The sequence below is a fragment of the Monomorium pharaonis genome, chromosome 8 (genome assembly GCF_013373865.1).
Source record: "Monomorium pharaonis isolate MP-MQ-018 chromosome 8, ASM1337386v2, whole genome shotgun sequence".
NCBI classification, from domain to species: Eukaryota; Metazoa; Arthropoda; class Insecta; order Hymenoptera; family Formicidae; genus Monomorium; species Monomorium pharaonis.
Window position 1 is genome coordinate 17,807,705 of NC_050474.1, and position 19,285 is coordinate 17,826,989.

Here is a 19,285-nt window from a genome sequence, read left to right on the forward strand (position 1 = left end):
TTGTTTTGTCGAATTTTGTAAGGTTCTCGGAAACTCAGCAAAACAAACTCCTTGGGAGCTTGTTTTGTCGAATTTTGTAAGCTTCTCGGGAGCTCAGCAAAATGAACTCCCTGCGAGCTTGTTTTGTCGAATTTTGTAAGCTCCTCGGGAGCTCAGCAAAATGAACTCCCTGGGAGCTTAATCGGAGCTTTGTGCTGTATGGGATCAGTTGTATAACTTTAATTATGTTAATACATATAATTATTCACATTACAATAAAAACAAATTTATAATGTAAAATTGTCAAATTAATGGACGTGTTCAAGATTGAAAGAACGGCTAGCCTGCTCGTCGAGTGGTTGAATATGTGATTGATTAAATCTATAAGAAAAAATCAATCATATTTAATCGCTCGGCTAGCTGCTTTGTCATCTTGAACGCGCAATAACCCTAACCTAATCCTAATCTATATGTAAGCGCGCGCGCCCCACTGCATAAATGTGTGCGTGTATAAGTGATCGACTGAAACCTTCCCGTTTTCATCATTGCGTCAATCTATAGACATTCGCAGCGACACTCTATGGGAGAAAGTACCGCGGACATTCAAATGTTCTCAGAATGTACCCAGATAGCCAAGCGAGATTAAACATATCGGGCAAATTAATGCACTGCATGTATGTTGTGAACTTGCCCACAATTTGCTGTCATTGTAATTTAACGTGGAACGAAGTTAACATCAGGAGAGCAAATAACCTTTATAAATTTATAAAATTATAAGTGCATGCATTGAGGAATAATAAACTTGTCACATTGACAGCAATTGTGCATGCATGTTGACAACTTGCCGTCAGTTTGTTGAATTCTAATGTAAAATTTTATATGATGTCAGAACAACAGACAGTTTGAGGAAACACCTTGGCTTTAGTTTGATAAAATTAATAGGGAATAAGTGACAGCAAAATAACAACACGTTGCTTTTATTTGGCTATCTGGGTACTTGGTTAGTCGCAGTAATGCGATTGTTCTGAGAATATACGCAATATACTTTTGCGATATTCTCAGAACGTTCTCAGAATCTCAATGTGCTGTTAGGGTTTTTTGGGAATATATATTGTGATTTATGTTATATACACATTAATACATGTTAATTTCTTAATTTTGTTATAATGTCCTGAAAATTACTATTATACAAATGAATTTATATATATAATAATATATATCAAGAGGCATGTTACAGGACAGCTCTTTTGTATATCTAAAGGCAGTTTTTAGGACGTCCTGAAAACTACTGTTAGACATATAAATTTTTTCAGGACTGTCCTGAAACCCAACAAAAGTCCTGGAAATTGCCTCTATGTTACACAAAATATCCCGAAAACTATCTCTGGACATATATATACATATATATATATATAAAATGCGCGCGCGAGACTTGCATGCGTGTACGTAATATATCAATATATTTAAAAAATACTAGGAAGATTTCGTATGATATTATGAGTATATACTACAGGGATATTCTCAGTACATTCGTAGAAGCAATTTAGGGCGCTGATAGAAACTTGCTTAGCATATCCTCAGTATATCATAGTACGTACGTATGTTCTGAGAACCGAATGTTCCGAGAACATTAGTCGTATACGGTTATGATATTCTTAAAACATTCTCAGAATATACTTGTTCCGTTAGGGTGGATCAATAGTTCTTTCGCTGTTAAGATATCAAAGATTATAAACTGTTATATGTCACAAGAATATGAGTTTAAGATTAAAGAGAAAGAAACTGAAAATCAAGAACTAATAAGAAAGTTAGATGAAAACACTGAACATATTAAAGAATTAAAATTATATTATCGTGAACAAAGAAAAAAATTAAAACAAGATCTTAAAAAGTTTGAAGATAAATACGATAAAGACACAAAAGAATTAAAATCTACAATAGAAGAATTAACATCGATGATGAAAGATAGAATCATCAAACCTTCAAATTCTAAAAAACTAACATGTTTCTTAGTTCTACAAAGTAAAGAAGACTGTAATAAATTTAAAATCTTTAAAGTTCAAAAAGAGAAGATACATAATATTGAAAATACTTACTTAAAAAGGTATAAAAAATTTTACGATTCATATGAACTAAACGCTGTTACTATAACTCTTTAAAAGAAAGAGGAAAAGAAGTATTTAAAACAAACTATAGTAATTTGGAACTAACTGATTTGGATCCAGAAGACTTTAAAGATGAATTGAAGATACTAGACAAATCTACTAACGTAGAGACTATATTATCAGTTGCAAGAGAGGATAGAATACAAATTTGAATCCATATTCATTTTCGTTTGCAAATGGAATATATGACTTCAAACAAAATAAATTTCTCAAGGGGCCAGAATCTTAAAAATATATAAATTTATATAATACATGTCATGATTATAAACAGTATGAGGAAATGACTGAAAAAGAAAAAAAAGATTTTGATTACAATTACGATTATATGCTTCAGCGTCTAAATGATATTATTCCAGAATACATCAATGGTGAAATAAATTATGAATGTGTCAAATTTGATATGATAATGTCGTTATTGTTAATTTTTACATTCAAAGGACTAATAATATTCATAGTAGGACCTACATCATCTGGCAAATCAATTGTAATAACTTGGATTAAAGAAGTGCTTGAATATAAAAATTTTGTTGACATATCTCTACATAATTTTACAGATGATCATGATCCTGAAAAAGATCCAAAACCAGCTATGGGTTCTGCAAGTTATAAACTAGCTACATTTGCTCACGAATCATCGTACAATACTAGATATAAAGCAGTTATGTTTAAAAAAAACATAGAAAAAAATATTCTCGTCAGAAAATGTTACTCTAATGATATGAATCAAAAGAATGTAGCTATTCACTTTATAGATACTAATTTTAATCCGAGATTTGATTTTTTGGATGATACAATAGCAAGAAAAATAGGAGTTATTAGAATCGATTCTTCATACTTTGTTAAAAACAAATCTACTGATATTGTAGATAAAGAATACGAAAGCTTGATACTTCATAAAAGAGAAAAGAAAGTTATAGATCCTGAATTAAAACTGAAATTTAATAATGGTAATTTGACACTACCTCTATTCAAATATCTTAAAAACAAACTAATTGAATATCACTTAAATAAAATAACTTTACCAGATTTGTGAGAATTCATCGATTCCCGTTCGATCTTTCGCTCAAGAAGCGTGTACCTTAGTCTCAAGGGGAGTGGAGGGGGGCATATTCCTTACTGCCGAGTGTCACGTGCTTGTATCGTGAAGATGCGCGCATGCTCCGAGGGACGTGCGTTCGGAACAACGGACGGAGTCTCTTTCTCTTTCGTTCCTGGGCGGTCGTCGGACTCGGATCGGCGAAAAGCCTTTCGCATTTGGCCCTCTATTTGAGTGGACATCGTTTTACCGATCATCTGCGGAACATACTTGGACGATCAGGGAAAGATCTGTGTGGCCATCGTGTCCTGCCCTGGGTTTGGAAGTCGGGATAAGCCGATCGTAGGAACCCTGCGAGAATTGCTTCAACGATCTCGACATCGGTGATCAACGAAGTGAGAACCATAAAGTCCGACGGCGTAGCCAGGGAACAGGCGAGAGAGCCAACGTGGGACTGAGGCAGCCGCCATAAGCGTACATTTAAGTATTTCTATTTATATATATTGTGGAAGAATATCCGTCGCCCATTGATAACGCACTTTTGAAAATTCATGTTACGTGTGGCGGTCCTTAGGTTATAAGATTATGACTTTCTCCTCGGATCCATAGGCTAACAGAATTAGAACCGTATTATCTGAGTCGCTTTATATAAAAACAGGCCGTTTATTACTTGTCGGTAGAATAGAATTATATTGAGTCGATTGGATATACTACGTGTACGACATTGTTCGCGAGCGCGGACATCACTTATGCCTAATTGTATCTCTGTGCGTATCCTTCCGGACCAATAAAAGAATAATTAATTAGTAAAAATGATTTTCGAAAAATGTAGAAATTGTGGAAAACCGTTAACAAACGAAGCAAATCTCAAGAAATTGAGAATTATAATTATAGGCATTCCAATTACAGGAGGAGTAGCTGGATTATGTTTACTACCTGTACTTGGTTTTGGATTTTCTGGAGTTATTGGAGGTTCATTGGCTGCCTCTTGGCAATCGGCAATTGGTTCAGTTGCAGCAGGTAGTTTGTTTTCAATTTTACAATCTTTAGGTGCAACAGGAATAGGATCAATTTTATTTGGTTCTATAGGTACAGCATTAGGTATATTAATTTCAATAGCAGAAAGTCTTGGTTGGTGCACATGTAATAAAATAATTATTAAATCATTAAAATGAATTTTTATTAATGTAGGAGTGCGTTGTGTAATGCTAGCGCCACACTATGCATGTATTCGAGATTCGTAATTCATAATTCGCGATTTATCTGACCACTCGACCAGCAAATCAGTGCGAATGACGAATCGCGCATGATGAATCAACGAATTTTTTCTCCACATTATTCATGAACGTCAGATAAATCGCGAATTACAAATTACGAATCGTACGAATCGCGAATACGCTCATAGTGTGGCGCTAGCATAAGAGTGCATTGTAGATAAAACAGAGAAATACTCTGATTCTTTTCTCGGCTTAAGATGTACGCCGTTGCGTGGCGTGGTGCGCCGTGAGGAGACGCTGCGTGCGCAAAGAAAGGGCAGTATGCTGGTGTGCGTAAGGAAGGAAGCACATGGCCGATCGCCGCGTGCAAACCGGTTTTTCTGTATACTTTAATTGTATTAAATACGTTTTACTATCAGAGTGCCGGTCATTTCCTTTACTACTCGAAAACAAATTCCTACATTAACTAATTTCGACAAATATAATGGATTTAAAAAATTTAATCACCAGACATATTGACGACAGATTTTGTTACATACAATATGACGAGTTTGAACTAATTATGATGAAAAAGAATAATTTCATAAATGCTACTAAACTATGTAAATTAGGCAATAACAAATTAAAAAATGGGTCAAGGTTAGATGAGTCTAAAGAAATAATAAATGAAATTGAAGAAATTAACAAAATTTGGAAGATAGATAATAAGAAGAAATCAACTCAGATCTGAGCCTGTTGAAAATCATTATATAGAATCATCAAACCATCAAATTCTAAAAAACTAAATGTTTTTTAGTTCTACAATGATGATGCAATAGTAAGAAGAATAAGAGTTATTAGAATCAATTCTTCATACTTTGTTAAAAATAAATCTACTGATATTACAGATAAAAAATACGAAGGCTTCATACTTCATAAAAGAAAAAAGAAAGTTATAGATCCTGAATTAGAACTGAAATTTAATAATGGTGATTTGACACTACCTCTATTTAAATATCTTAAAAACAAACTAATTGAATATCACTTAATCAAAATAACTACCAGATTTGTGAGAATTCATCAATTCCCGTTCGATCTTTCGCTCAAGAAGCGCGTACCTTAGTCTCGAGGGGGTGGGGGGGGGGGGCATATTCCTTACTGCCAAGCACGATACGTGCTTGTATCGCGAAGATGCGCGCATGCTCCGGGGGACGTGCGTTCGGAGCAACGGACGGAGTCTCTTTCTCTTTCGTTCCTGGGCGGTCGTCGGACTCGGATCGGCGAAAAGCCTTTCGCATTTGGCCGTCTATTTGAGTGGACATCGTTTTACCGATCATCTGCGGAACATACTTGGACGATCAGGGGGAGATCTGTGTGGCCATCGTCTCCTGCCCTGGGTTTGGAAGTCGGGATAAGCCGATCGTAAGAACCCTGCGAGAACTGCTGCGACGATCTCGACGTCGGTGATCAACGGTGAGAACCATAAAGTCCGACGGCGCAGCCAGGGAACAGGCGAGAGAGCCAACGTGGGACTGAGGCAGCCGCCATAAGCGTACATTTAAGTATTCTTATTTATATATATCGTGGAAGAAGTCCGTCGCAATTGATAACGCACTTCTGAAAATTGATGTTACGTGGCGGTTCTTAGGTTATAAGATTATGACTTTCTCCTCGGATCCGTAGGCTAGCGGAATTAGAACCGTATTATCTGAGTCGCTTTATATAAAAACAGGCCGTTTATAACTTGTCGGTAGAATAGAATTATATTGAGTCGATTGGATATACTACGTGTATGACATTGTTCGCGAGCGCGGACATCGCTTATGCCCAATTGTATCTCCGTACGTGTCCTTCCGGACCAATAAAAGAATAATTAATTAGTAAAAATGATTTTCCAAAAATATAGAAATTGTGGAAAATCGTTACCAAACGAAACATATCTCAAGAAATTGAGAAATATAAATATAAGCACTCCAATTATAGGAGGAATAGTTGGATCATGTTTACTACCTGCACTTGGTTTTGGATTTTCTGGAGTTATTGGAGGTTCGTTTGCATCCTCTTGGCAATCGACAATTGGTTCAGTTGCAACAAATAGCTTATTTTCAACTTTACAATCTTTAGGTACAACAGGAGTAGGATCAATTTTATTTGGTTTTATAGGTATTGCATTAGGTATATTAATTTCAATAGCAAAAAATCGTGGTTAGTGCACATGTTATAAAATAATTATTATATCTTTAAAATGAATTTTTATTAATGTAGGAGTGCGTTGTGTAAGAGTGCATTATAGATAAAACAGAGAAATACTCTGATTCTTTTCTCGGCTTAAGATGTACGCTGTTGCGTGGCGTGGTGCGCCGTGAGGAGACGCTGCATGCGCAGAGAAGGGGCAGTATGCTGGTGTGCGTAATTAAGGAAGTACATGGCCGATCGCCGCGTGCAAGCCGGTTTTTCTGTATACTTTAATTGTATTAAATACGTTTTACTATCAGAGTGCCGGTCATTTCCTACTACCCGAAAACAAATTCCTACATTAACTAATTTAAACAAATATAATGGATTTAAAAAATTTAAACACCAGACATATTGACGACAGATTTTGTTATATACAATATGACGAGTTTGAACTAATTATGATGAAAAAGAATAATTTCATAAATGCTACTAAACTATGTAAATTAGGCAATAACAAATTAAAAAATTGGTCAAGGTTAGATGAGTCTAAAGAAATAATAAATGAAATTGAAGAAATTAACAAAATTTGGAAGATAGATAGTAAGAAGAAATCAACTGGCTCAGATCTGAGCCAGTTAAAAATTGTTATATAAAATCATCAAACCTTCAAATTCTAAAAAACTAACATGTTTCTTAGTTTTACAAAGTAAAGACTTTAATAAATTTAAAATATTTAGAATTCAAAAAGAAAAAGTAAACAACATTGAAAATATGTACTTAAGAAAGTATAAAAAATTTTACGAATCTTATAAACCAAACGCTGTTAGTTACTATAACTCTTTAAAAGAAAGGGGAAAAGAAGTATTTAAAACAAACTATAGTAATTTACAGTTAACTGATTTTGATCCAGAAGACTTTAAAGATGAATTGAAGATACTAGATAAATCTAGATACTATTAATATTTTTTTGTGAAATTTTACATTTTTACACTTAAATGAAGATGTCAGAAGAGCTAATGACGATGGTATTTAGTAATCATTTGATAGCCCTTCTAATTTTTAAACATCTTGACATTGATGAGTTAATGACATTTTACAGTAGTGAATATAGACAAAATGTTGTATATTGCGTTAATAAAAATAAAAACAACTTGAATTGGGAAAAATTTATTATAGGGCGTAAATTATCGGAAGATTTTAATAGAGAATTTAAAGATATAATAGATTGGAAAGCAGTATCATGGTATCAAAAATTATCAGATTTTATTAAAGAATTTCAAAGTAAAGTAGATAGGGATTTAATTTCACGCTTTCAAAAACTTTTAGAAGACTTTATGATTGAATTTGAAGATAAATTACATTGGGCACATATATTTGAACGTCAAAAACTTTCAACAAACTTCTTAATAAAATTTAAAGATAAATTGAAAATACATGATAAATATCTTTACGATATTAATAATCAATTATTTAAATAAGTATTGACAACTCAATTGATTTCAAAATTTAATCACAAGACACATAGACGATAGATTTTGTTACATACAGTATGACGAGTTTGAACTCATTATGATGAAAAAGAATAATTTCATAAATGCTACTAAACTATGTAAATTAGGCAATAACAAATTAAAAAATGGGTCAAGGTTAGATGAGTCTAAAGAAATAATAAATGAAATTGAAGAAATTAACAAAATTTGGAAGATAGATAATAAGAAGAAATCAACTCAGATCTGAGCCTGTTGAAAATCATTATATAGAATCATCAAACCATCAAATTCTAAAAAACTAAATGTTTTTTAGTTCTACAATGATGATGCAATAGTAAGAAGAATAAGAGTTATTAGAATCAATTCTTCATACTTTGTTAAAAATAAATCTACTGATATTACAGATAAAAAATACGAAGGCTTCATACTTCATAAAAGAAAAAAGAAAGTTATAGATCCTGAATTAGAACTGAAATTTAATAATGGTGATTTGACACTACCTCTATTTAAATATCTTAAAAACAAACTAATTGAATATCACTTAATCAAAATAACTACCAGATTTGTGAGAATTCATCGATTCCCGTTCGATCTTTCGCTCAAGAAGCGCGTACCTTAGTCTCGAGGGGGTGGGGGGGGGGGCATATTCCTTACTGCCAAGCACGATACGTGCTTGTATCGCGAAGATGCGCGCATGCTCCGGGGGACGTGCGTTCGGAGCAACGGACGGAGTCTCTTTCTCTTTCGTTCCTGGGCGGTCGTCGGACTCGGATCGGCGAAAAGCCTTTCGCATTTGGCCGTCTATTTGAGTGGACATCGTTTTACCGATCATCTGCGGAACATACTTGGACGATCAGGGGGAGATCTGTGTGGCCATCGTCTCCTGCCCTGGGTTTGGAAGTCGGGATAAGCCGATCGTAGGAACCCTGCGAGAATTGCTTCGACGATCTCGACGTCGGTGATCAACGAGTGAGAACCATAAAGTCCGACGGCGCAGCCAGGGAACAGGCGAGAGAGCCAACGTGGGACTGAGGCTAGCCGCCATAAGCGTACATTTAAGTATTCTTATTTATATATATCGTGGAAGAAGTCCGTCGCAATTGATAACGCACTTCTGAAAATTGATGTTATCGTGGCGGTTCTTAGGTTATAAGATTATGACTTTCTCCTCGGATCCGTAGGCTAGCGGAATTAGAACCGTATTATCTGAGTCGCTTTATATAAAAACAGGCCGTTTATAACTTGTCGGTAGAATAGAATTATATTGAGTCGATTGGATATACTACGTGTATGACATTGTTCGCGAGCGCGGACATCGCTTATGCCCAATTGTATCTCCGTACGTGTCCTTCCGGACCAATAAAAGAATAATTAATTAGTAAAAATGATTTTCCAAAAATATAGAAATTGTGGAAAATCGTTACCAAACGAAACATATCTCAAGAAATTGAGAAATATAAATATAAGCACTCCAATTATAGGAGGAATAGTTGGATCATGTTTACTACCTGCACTTGGTTTTGGATTTTCTGGAGTTATTGGAGGTTCGTTTGCATCCTCTTGGCAATCGACAATTGGTTCAGTTGCAACAAATAGCTTATTTTCAACTTTACAATCTTTAGGTACAACAGGAGTAGGATCAATTTTATTTGGTTTTATAGGTATTGCATTAGGTATATTAATTTCAATAGCAAAAAATCGTGGTTAGTGCACATGTTATAAAATAATTATTATATCTTTAAAATGAATTTTTATTAATGTAGGAGTGCGTTGTGTAAGAGTGCATTATAGATAAAACAGAGAAATACTCTGATTCTTTTCTCGGCTTAAGATGTACGCTGTTGCGTGGCGTGGTGCGCCGTGAGGAGACGCTGCATGCGCAGAGAAGGGGCAGTATGCTGGTGTGCGTAATTAAGGAAGTACATGGCCGATCGCCGCGTGCAAGCCGGTTTTTCTGTATACTTTAATTGTATTAAATACGTTTTACTATCAGAGTGCCGGTCATTTCCTACTACCCGAAAACAAATTCCTACATTAACTAATTTAAACAAATATAATGGATTTAAAAAATTTAAACACCAGACATATTGACGACAGATTTTGTTATATACAATATGACGAGTTTGAACTAATTATGATGAAAAAGAATAATTTCATAAATGCTACTAAACTATGTAAATTAGGCAATAACAAATTAAAAAATTGGTCAAGGTTAGATGAGTCTAAAGAAATAATAAATGAAATTGAAGAAATTAACAAAATTTGGAAGATAGATAGTAAGAAGAAATCAACTGGCTCAGATCTGAGCCAGTTAAAAATTGTTATATAAAATCATCAAACCTTCAAATTCTAAAAAACTAACATGTTTCTTAGTTTTACAAAGTAAAGACTTTAATAAATTTAAAATATTTAGAATTCAAAAAGAAAAAGTAAACAACATTGAAAATATGTACTTAAGAAAGTATAAAAAATTTTACGAATCTTATAAACCAAACGCTGTTAGTTACTATAACTCTTTAAAAGAAAGGGGAAAAGAAGTATTTAAAACAAACTATAGTAATTTACAGTTAACTGATTTTGATCCAGAAGACTTTAAAGATGAATTGAAGATACTAGATAAATCTAGATACTATTAATATTTTTTTGTGAAATTTTACATTTTTACACTTAAATGAAGATGTCAGAAGAGCTAATGACGATGGTATTTAGTAATCATTTGATAGCCCTTCTAATTTTTAAACATCTTGACATTGATGAGTTAATGACATTTTACAGTAGTGAATATAGACAAAATGTTGTATATTGCGTTAATAAAAATAAAAACAACTTGAATTGGGAAAAATTTATTATAGGGCGTAAATTATCGGAAGATTTTAATAGAGAATTTAAAGATATAATAGATTGGAAAGCAGTATCATGGTATCAAAAATTATCAGATTTTATTAAAGAATTTCAAAGTAAAGTAGATAGGGATTTAATTTCACGCTTTCAAAAACTTTTAGAAGACTTTATGATTGAATTTGAAGATAAATTACATTGGGCACATATATTTGAACGTCAAAAACTTTCAACAAACTTCTTAATAAAATTTAAAGATAAATTGAAAATACATGATAAATATCTTTACGATATTAATAATCAATTATTTAAATAAGTATTGACAACTCAATTGATTTCAAAATTTAATCACAAGACACATAGACGATAGATTTTGTTACATACAGTATGACGAGTTTGAACTCATTATGATGAAAAAGAATAATTTCATAAATGCTACTAAACTATGTAAATTAGGCAATAACAAATTAAAAAATGGGTCAAGGTTAGATGAGTCTAAAGAAATAATAAATGAAATTGAAGAAATTAACAAAATTTGGAAGATAGATAATAAGAAGAAATCAACTCAGATCTGAGCCTGTTGAAAATCATTATATAGAATCATCAAACCATCAAATTCTAAAAAACTAAATGTTTTTTAGTTCTACAATGATGATGCAATAGTAAGAAGAATAAGAGTTATTAGAATCAATTCTTCATACTTTGTTAAAAATAAATCTACTGATATTACAGATAAAAAATACGAAGGCTTCATACTTCATAAAAGAAAAAAGAAAGTTATAGATCCTGAATTAGAACTGAAATTTAATAATGGTGATTTGACACTACCTCTATTTAAATATCTTAAAAACAAACTAATTGAATATCACTTAATCAAAATAACTACCAGATTTGTGAGAATTCATCGATTCCCGTTCGATCTTTCGCTCAAGAAGCGCGTACCTTAGTCTCGAGGGGGTGGGGGGGGGGCATATTCCTTACTGCCAAGCACGATACGTGCTTGTATCGCGAAGATGCGCGCATGCTCCGGGGGACGTGCGTTCGGAGCAACGGACGGAGTCTCTTTCTCTTTCGTTCCTGGGCGGTCGTCGGACTCGGATCGGCGAAAAGCCTTTCGCATTTGGCCGTCTATTTGAGTGGACATCGTTTTACCGATCATCTGCGGAACATACTTGGACGATCAGGGGGAGATCTGTGTGGCCATCGTCTCCTGCCCTGGGTTTGGAAGTCGGGATAAGCCGATCGTAGGAACCCTGCGAGAATTGCTTCAACGATCTCGACGTCGGTGATCAACGAAGTGAGAACCATAAAGTCCGACGGCGTAGCCAGGGAACAGGCGAGAGAGCCAACGTGGGACTGAGGTAGCCGCCATAAGCGTACATTTAAGTATTCTTATTTATATATATCGTGGAAGAAGTCCGTCGCAATTGATAACGCACTTTTGAAAATTCATGTTATTCGTGGCGGTCCTTAGGTTATAAGATTATGACTTTCTCCTCGGATCCGTAGGCTAACGAAATTAGAACCGTATTATCTGAGTCGCTTTATATAAAAACAGGCCGTTTATTACTTGTCGGTAGAATAGAATTATATTGAGTCGATTGGATATACTACGTGTACGACATTGTTCGCGAGCGCGGACATCGCCTAATTGTATCTCCGTGCGTATCCTTCCGGACCAATAAAAGAATAATTAATTAGTAAAAATGATTTTCCAAAAATATAGAAATTGTGGAAAATCGTTACCAAACGAAACATATCTCAAGAAATTGAGAAATATAAATATAAGCACTCCAATTATAGGAGGAATAGTTGGATCATGTTTACTACCTGCACTTGGTTTTGGATTTTCTGGAGTTATTGGAGGTTCGTTTGCATCCTCTTGGCAATCGACAATTGGTTCAGTTGCAACAAATAGCTTATTTTCAACTTTACAATCTTTAGGTACAACAGGAGTAGGATCAATTTTATTTGGTTTTATAGGTATTGCATTAGGTATATTAATTTCAATAGCAAAAAATCGTGGTTAGTGCACATGTAATAAAATAATTATTATATCTTTAAAATGAATTTTTATTAATGTAGGAGTGCGTTGTGTAAGAGTGCATTATAGATAAAACAGAGAAATACTCTGATTCTTTTCTCGGCTTAAGATGTACGCTGTTGCGTGGCGTGGTGCGCCGTGAGGAGACGCTGCATGCGCAGAGAAGGGGCAGTATGCTGGTGTGCGTAAGGAAGGAAGTACATGGCCGATCGCCGCGTGCAAACCGGTTTTTCTGTATACTTTAATTGTATTAAATACGTTTTACTATCAGAGTGCCGGTCATTTCCTACTACCCGAAAACAAATTCCTACATTAACTAATTTAGACAAATGTAATGGATTTAAAAAATTTAAACACCAGACATATTGACGACAGATTTTGCTACATACAATATGACGAGTTTGAACTAATTATGATGAAAAAGAATAATTTCACAAATGCTACTAAACTATGTAAATTAGGCAATAACAAATTTAAAAATTGGTCAAGGTTAGATGAGTCTAAAGAAATAATAAATGAAATTGAAGAAATTAACAAAATTTGGAAGATAGATAGTAAGAAGAAATCAACTGGCTCAGATCTGAGCCAGTTAAAAATTGTTATATAAAATCATCAAACCTTCAAATTCTAAAAAACTAACATGTTTCTTAGTATTACAAAGTAAAGACTTTAATAAATTTAAAATATTTAGAATTCAAAAAGAAAAAGTAAACAACATTGAAAATATGTACTTAAGAAAGTATAAAAAATTTTACGAATCTTATAAACCAAACGCTGTTAGTTACTATAACTCTTTAAAAGAAAGGGGAAAAGAAGTATTTAAAACAAACTATAGTAATTTACAGTTAACTGATTTTGATCCAGAAGACTTTAAAGATGAATTGAAGATACTAGATAAATCTAGATACTATTAATATTTTTTTGTGAAATTTTACATTTTTACACTTAAATGAAGATGTCAGAAGAGCTAATGACGATGGTATTTAGTAATCATTTGATAGCCCTTCTAATTTTTAAACATCTTGACATTGATGAGTTAATGACATTTTACAGTAGTGAATATAGACAAAATGTTGTATATTGCGTTAATAAAAATAAAAACAACTTGAATTGGGAAAAATTTATTATAGGGCGTAAATTATCTGAAGATTTTAAAAAAGAATTTAAAGATATAATAGATTGGAAAGCAGTATCATGGTATCAAAGATTATCATAAGATTTTATTAAAGAATTTCAAGGTAAAGTAGATTGGGGTTTAATTTCACGCTTTCAAAAACTTTCAGAAGACTTTATGATTGAATTTGAAGATAAATTACATTGAGCACATACATATATTTAAACATCAAAAACTTTCAACAAACTTCTTAATAAAATTTAAAGACAAATTGAGAATACATGATAAATATCTTTACGATATTAATAATCAATTATTTAAATAAGTATTGACAACTCAATTGATTTCAAAATTTAATCACAAGACACATAGACGATAGATTTTGTTACATACAGTATGACGAGTTTGAACTAATTATGATGAAAAAGAATAATTTCATAAATGCTACTAAACTATGTGAATTAGCCAAACCTCGCTGTTCGGGATTTAGCATGTAATGAGCTCGCGCCGTCCCGTCAGATGGCAGCAGCTATCGATCACCGTTCACGTAGATCGTGGTGCGCCAGCACGCACGCCTACATGCGCATATCACCAGAATTATCTTACTTCAGTACGTGTGCTCTTTGGCGGCGGTTCACTTTCGCTCATCGTGCTATTGTTTCGACATAGTTTTGGTGCTCAAATCTATCGTGAGATCACAGGAGATTCATCCGACGACTACTCAAGAAGACTCAGTTAATTATTAATGAGAGACTCATCCGGACTGCTCTAGTGCAACATCGAGAGGCTCAAGCTCACCACGATACGCGCACGCCGGCGCCGCGTGATACCGGCTCACGGGCATCATCGTCGTCACCGGTAACAAATTATAATTATAATTTCTGCCGAGTGAGTGGACATTGTTTAATGACTATAGACAATCTCATTAATGTACTCAAAACAGAATAACTGCATGTAACGTGTCTCAATAAGATGTGTGAAATATACGGTACGACTCGGACATCACGACGAGTCCACGTGACACGTAATTATAGTACATTTAATTTAACACCCGTTCCACGAACGTCCTCTCACCCTACTTAACATCCTCAGAGGCTAACTAGCGATCTCTTCGCGAGTCGCGAACACCTCGCAAACCCGAAAATTCTGATTTTAATAAAACTTGGCATAAATGTAGAAGAGGTAAATACATGAATTTAGAAATTTTTAGTTGGTGTTTATAAACGGTTTGAAGAGATGAAACCACTTTTTAAAGTTCAGACATTTTTGCGTTTTTTCGATATATCTCGCAAACTAAACAAAATAAAAAAAAATGTTTTGTACAGAAGGTTTACAGTATAAATACCTCTATTTAACTATGCTATTTATTTTTTCAGAAAATAATTTTTTTTTCAAAAAATTTGTTTAAAAAAATAAATAACATAATTAAACAGACGTATTTATACTGTAAAACTTTTGGATGAAACACTGTTTTATATTTTGTTTAGTTTACGAGATATATCAAGAAAAGGCAAAAACTCTCAATTTTTGAAGGGTGGTTTTAACTCTTTAAACCGTTTATAAGCACTAATAAAAAATTTCTAAATTTATGTATTACCCTTTCTACATTTATGTCAAGTTTCATTAAAATCAGAAATTTCGGGTTCGCGAAGTTCCCTTGTAAAATCTGATGCAGACAGTTGGACAATTTACAATTTATTGATATGTTTAAAATAATTAATTAAAACGTCAATTAGAGTTAATTATAACAATAACTCAAGTAATTAAATAAAACTCAAAAGCAAAAGTTAATTATATCAGATTGGTCAAATTATAAAATTAGTTGAAACTATTTGCTTAACAAAAACGAAAAAATAGAAAAAGTCAAAACGCCGATAAAATAATTATTTTTAATACGTCATGAGAGCATAGATATCAAAGATATCTATAAAAATAGTAAAAACGTATTTACAGTTAGAATTTTAAAAGAAAGTTAAATCTAAATAAAAAACTTACATATGCCTTGATTTGTTGAATAGAAACAAATGATCATTAAATTACATTTTATTGTATGAATTAAAATATCAAAAGCATAATACATATATTTAAAATGGCATATTACTTTAATTTTCGTGTTGGTACTTCAGTAAATAAGTCTTTTCGAATTTAAAGTGATGTGATTGAAAAAGTTTCAGTAAACAGTAAACACCAATCTAGTCCCAAGTTTTATAATCAACAGAGCAAGGTCCAAAAACTTATTGTTGTTGGTTATAATTAGCAAAAATCTAACAGTCCAACAATAATCCAACAAAAGCATGTCAAAATCGGTTGCGCGCTTAACGTGTTAATATTTTTTGATATTTTATTAGCAAAATTATGAAATAATTACTCAATTACTAAAGAATTTATCTCAAAACATATTTTTTAATAATACAGTAGTCAAACTTTTAAATTTAAAACTTTGTTTTATACTTATGTTACACAGTTGCAGTTAAATTTCTTTCATAAAATGGAGCATGTTAGTAATATTCAGCGTGACACAGTTGAAGACGGTTTTATAGAACCTAATTCAAAAAACTTTGATGATGATGAATTTGTAGCAGCATGGATAGACTTGTTTGGAAACAATTTTCGAGATCAATTTCCAAATGATTTTAATGCTTGGGACGTAAAAAAGCAATCTAGCTGGATAAAACAGAACTGTGCAATATTTTTTCCAAACGTGCCACATTCATTACTGAGCTTCATTTCGGCTGCTTATTGCCAGTTAGATTATTATCGATCTCCAGGAGAATTACCTGAATGGATGAATATGGATAAATATCGGAGAAAGCAAAAATTTGTTCAAAATCATTAATTCTCCATTGTTATGACCAAAGTAATGGGTCTCATTTGCATCTTTTCATTCAAAGAAGGACTATCAGCATTTCTATCCACATTGCTATTCCTGCACCTAAAGTAAGTTATAAGGAGTCTGTTGCCACTGAGCGCGTCATGTATTGCGTCATTTATTCTATTGACTTATTTTATTGTATCATTTTAAGATACAAATCTGAATAAGCCAATATAACAGATTACGCGACGCGTGATACGCTTAGTAAAAACGTACTCAAACTTGTTTTAAAATATTAATTTATGTTACAGCGCGTCAAATAGATCACACCAATAGTGATTGTTTCTGTATGATTGTTCTTACACATGGAGCAAATAATGACTTGTTACACGCACGAAACAAACAATATCACATAAACGAACTTTGGCAACCTTTTGCTGCAGACAAATGCCCGACACTTGCCAGGAAACCCAAATTGTTCTTCATACAGGTAAAACAATATTTCCGAATTTTTTTTTTTTAATTATCAATATATTCCATTTCACATTTCTGCTTTCTTTTATCCGACTTGCTTACCTAGTCTGGTTTTTTGTTTAGGCCTGAAGAGGGGAAAAAATAGAACTTTCCGTGGTACTCGAACCTATACAAAAAACGGTTGGTACATCAAGTTAACGGTATACTATGCCAGCTCATGCAGATTTTCTGTTAAGCCAAAGTTCGGTTACTGGTGTAACAAACCTCCCGTCCGCCGGCATTACCGACCGCGCGCGGTCCGGCCGAACATCCGCCGGACCGCACAAACGGGCACCGGCCCGTCCTAATCGCCCGCAATAAAAAGCATCGAGACGAGGCATCGTCTCCGCTCCGCGTATTTCCCCGCACGCTCCCAACCTCCACGGGAGGGGAGCGAGTGCGGGGAAACCCGAAGATCCACGAGGATCCCCGATCCTCCACCCGAGCGGGTATAAAAAGCCGCTCCGGTGGAGGCTGCGACACTTCTCGCTCCGACCGTACGCTGGATTCCGATCCCGACCAGAGTACGCTCCTGAGAAGCTTCCTGCGATCAGTAATTAGAGTAGAGTGTACTCTGCCTTAACCGAGAGCTCTCGGTACCGCTCGCATTCTAAATCCTAGTTCATCTCCGTAGCAGAGGGTAGAGCGTACTCCGCCTTCGCCGAGAGTTCTCGGCTACGGACGTTCCTAAAATCGCCCGATCACCCGGTTCGAACACAACAGGGGTGGAGAGTTCTCCGTCTCCCTCGAGAGATCTCGAGATCGACCGGCGTTTCCTCGATCACCAAATACACGTCGAGAAATCACCGCACAGCATAACACCCCGCGCTTCACGCCGCGTACCGCGCGCCACCGATCTCGAGGTACCGGCAATTACCGCCCGCCACACCGCTCGCCTCGCCGCGCCAAGAAACACCGCTTCACGCGTCAGGGCATTGCCCGCCGGCCCCTCGCCGCACACCGCGACCATCACCGAGCTAGCTACGCGCCCGACAGCGAACAGCTGTTTCGGCCCGCGACGCGCGACTTACACAAACACACATACACACACACTACATCTGTAAATACACATTCCGCCGAAACGACTCACGATACACACCGACACACTGACACATTGTAAATAGCCTGTACATAGCCACGATTGTATTAGATATATATTCTTTTATTACAGAAAAGCTGAGTCTATTATCTCAGGGACCTTCCTACACCCGATCCTAGCGAATTAAGCCCGCGTAGGAAATACGGTCCGTTACACTGGTAAGTGCCCCAATTATCTTAATATTTACTTTAATAATTTTACTTAATACTCCAATCTTAGATAATTCTAGATTTGTAAGATTCAATTTTTTTTTTGCTAAAGAAAAAAAAAACAAACTTTATAATTTATAAAAAATAATCAGTGTAAAATAACATAACAGAATAAAAATATTAAAAAATTAATACAAGTGAATACGCGTAAGTAAAGGTATTTTTTTGTTATTTCCAAGTTTTATTTCTTGAAAGAGTCCAGAACAAGGAACTAATTATATAACTTCGTTATGTAATATTTTAAATCAAGAAGCAAAGAACTTAGATTTAATAAAAATGCTATCGTTAGTGACACGTAAAACTGCTACTAAACCGCTCATAGGAATACAAACACTATCGACCACAACAACGTTGCTCAGAGAAGTACTCTCGTGAACTTGGCGCACCATATTCAAAAATCCGGTGACGATCGGATTTTGTACGGCTTCAGGATCTTCTTTTAAAAGATCGGTTGATAGCAGTAGAATCAACAGGAAGACTGCTGTCTAAATGTAAAATATGTCAAAATATTAAATAATCACTTGGCTTATTAAAAAAACATACAGAATCAAAACAATACTTGTTCATAGATATAAAGAAAGAAAACTGAAAAAAAAGAGCTTGTTTTTTTTG

General features: G+C 34.4%; 1 long non-coding RNA gene across 2 annotated transcripts; it reads left to right on the forward strand.

Moving 5' to 3' along the window:
• Window positions 1–9,181: 9,181 nt before the first annotated feature.
• Window positions 9,182–18,739, forward strand: LOC118646988. 2 transcript variants are annotated; one of them, XR_004964328.1, is made up of 2 exons: window positions 9,182–14,898; window positions 18,537–18,739. It is a non-coding gene; the product is annotated as an uncharacterized LOC118646988 (long non-coding RNA). The 2 variants fall into 2 exon arrangements; XR_004964329.1 differs by lacking the exon at window positions 9,182–14,898 and adding an exon at window positions 17,352–17,506.
• Window positions 18,740–19,285: the final 546 nt, after the last annotated feature.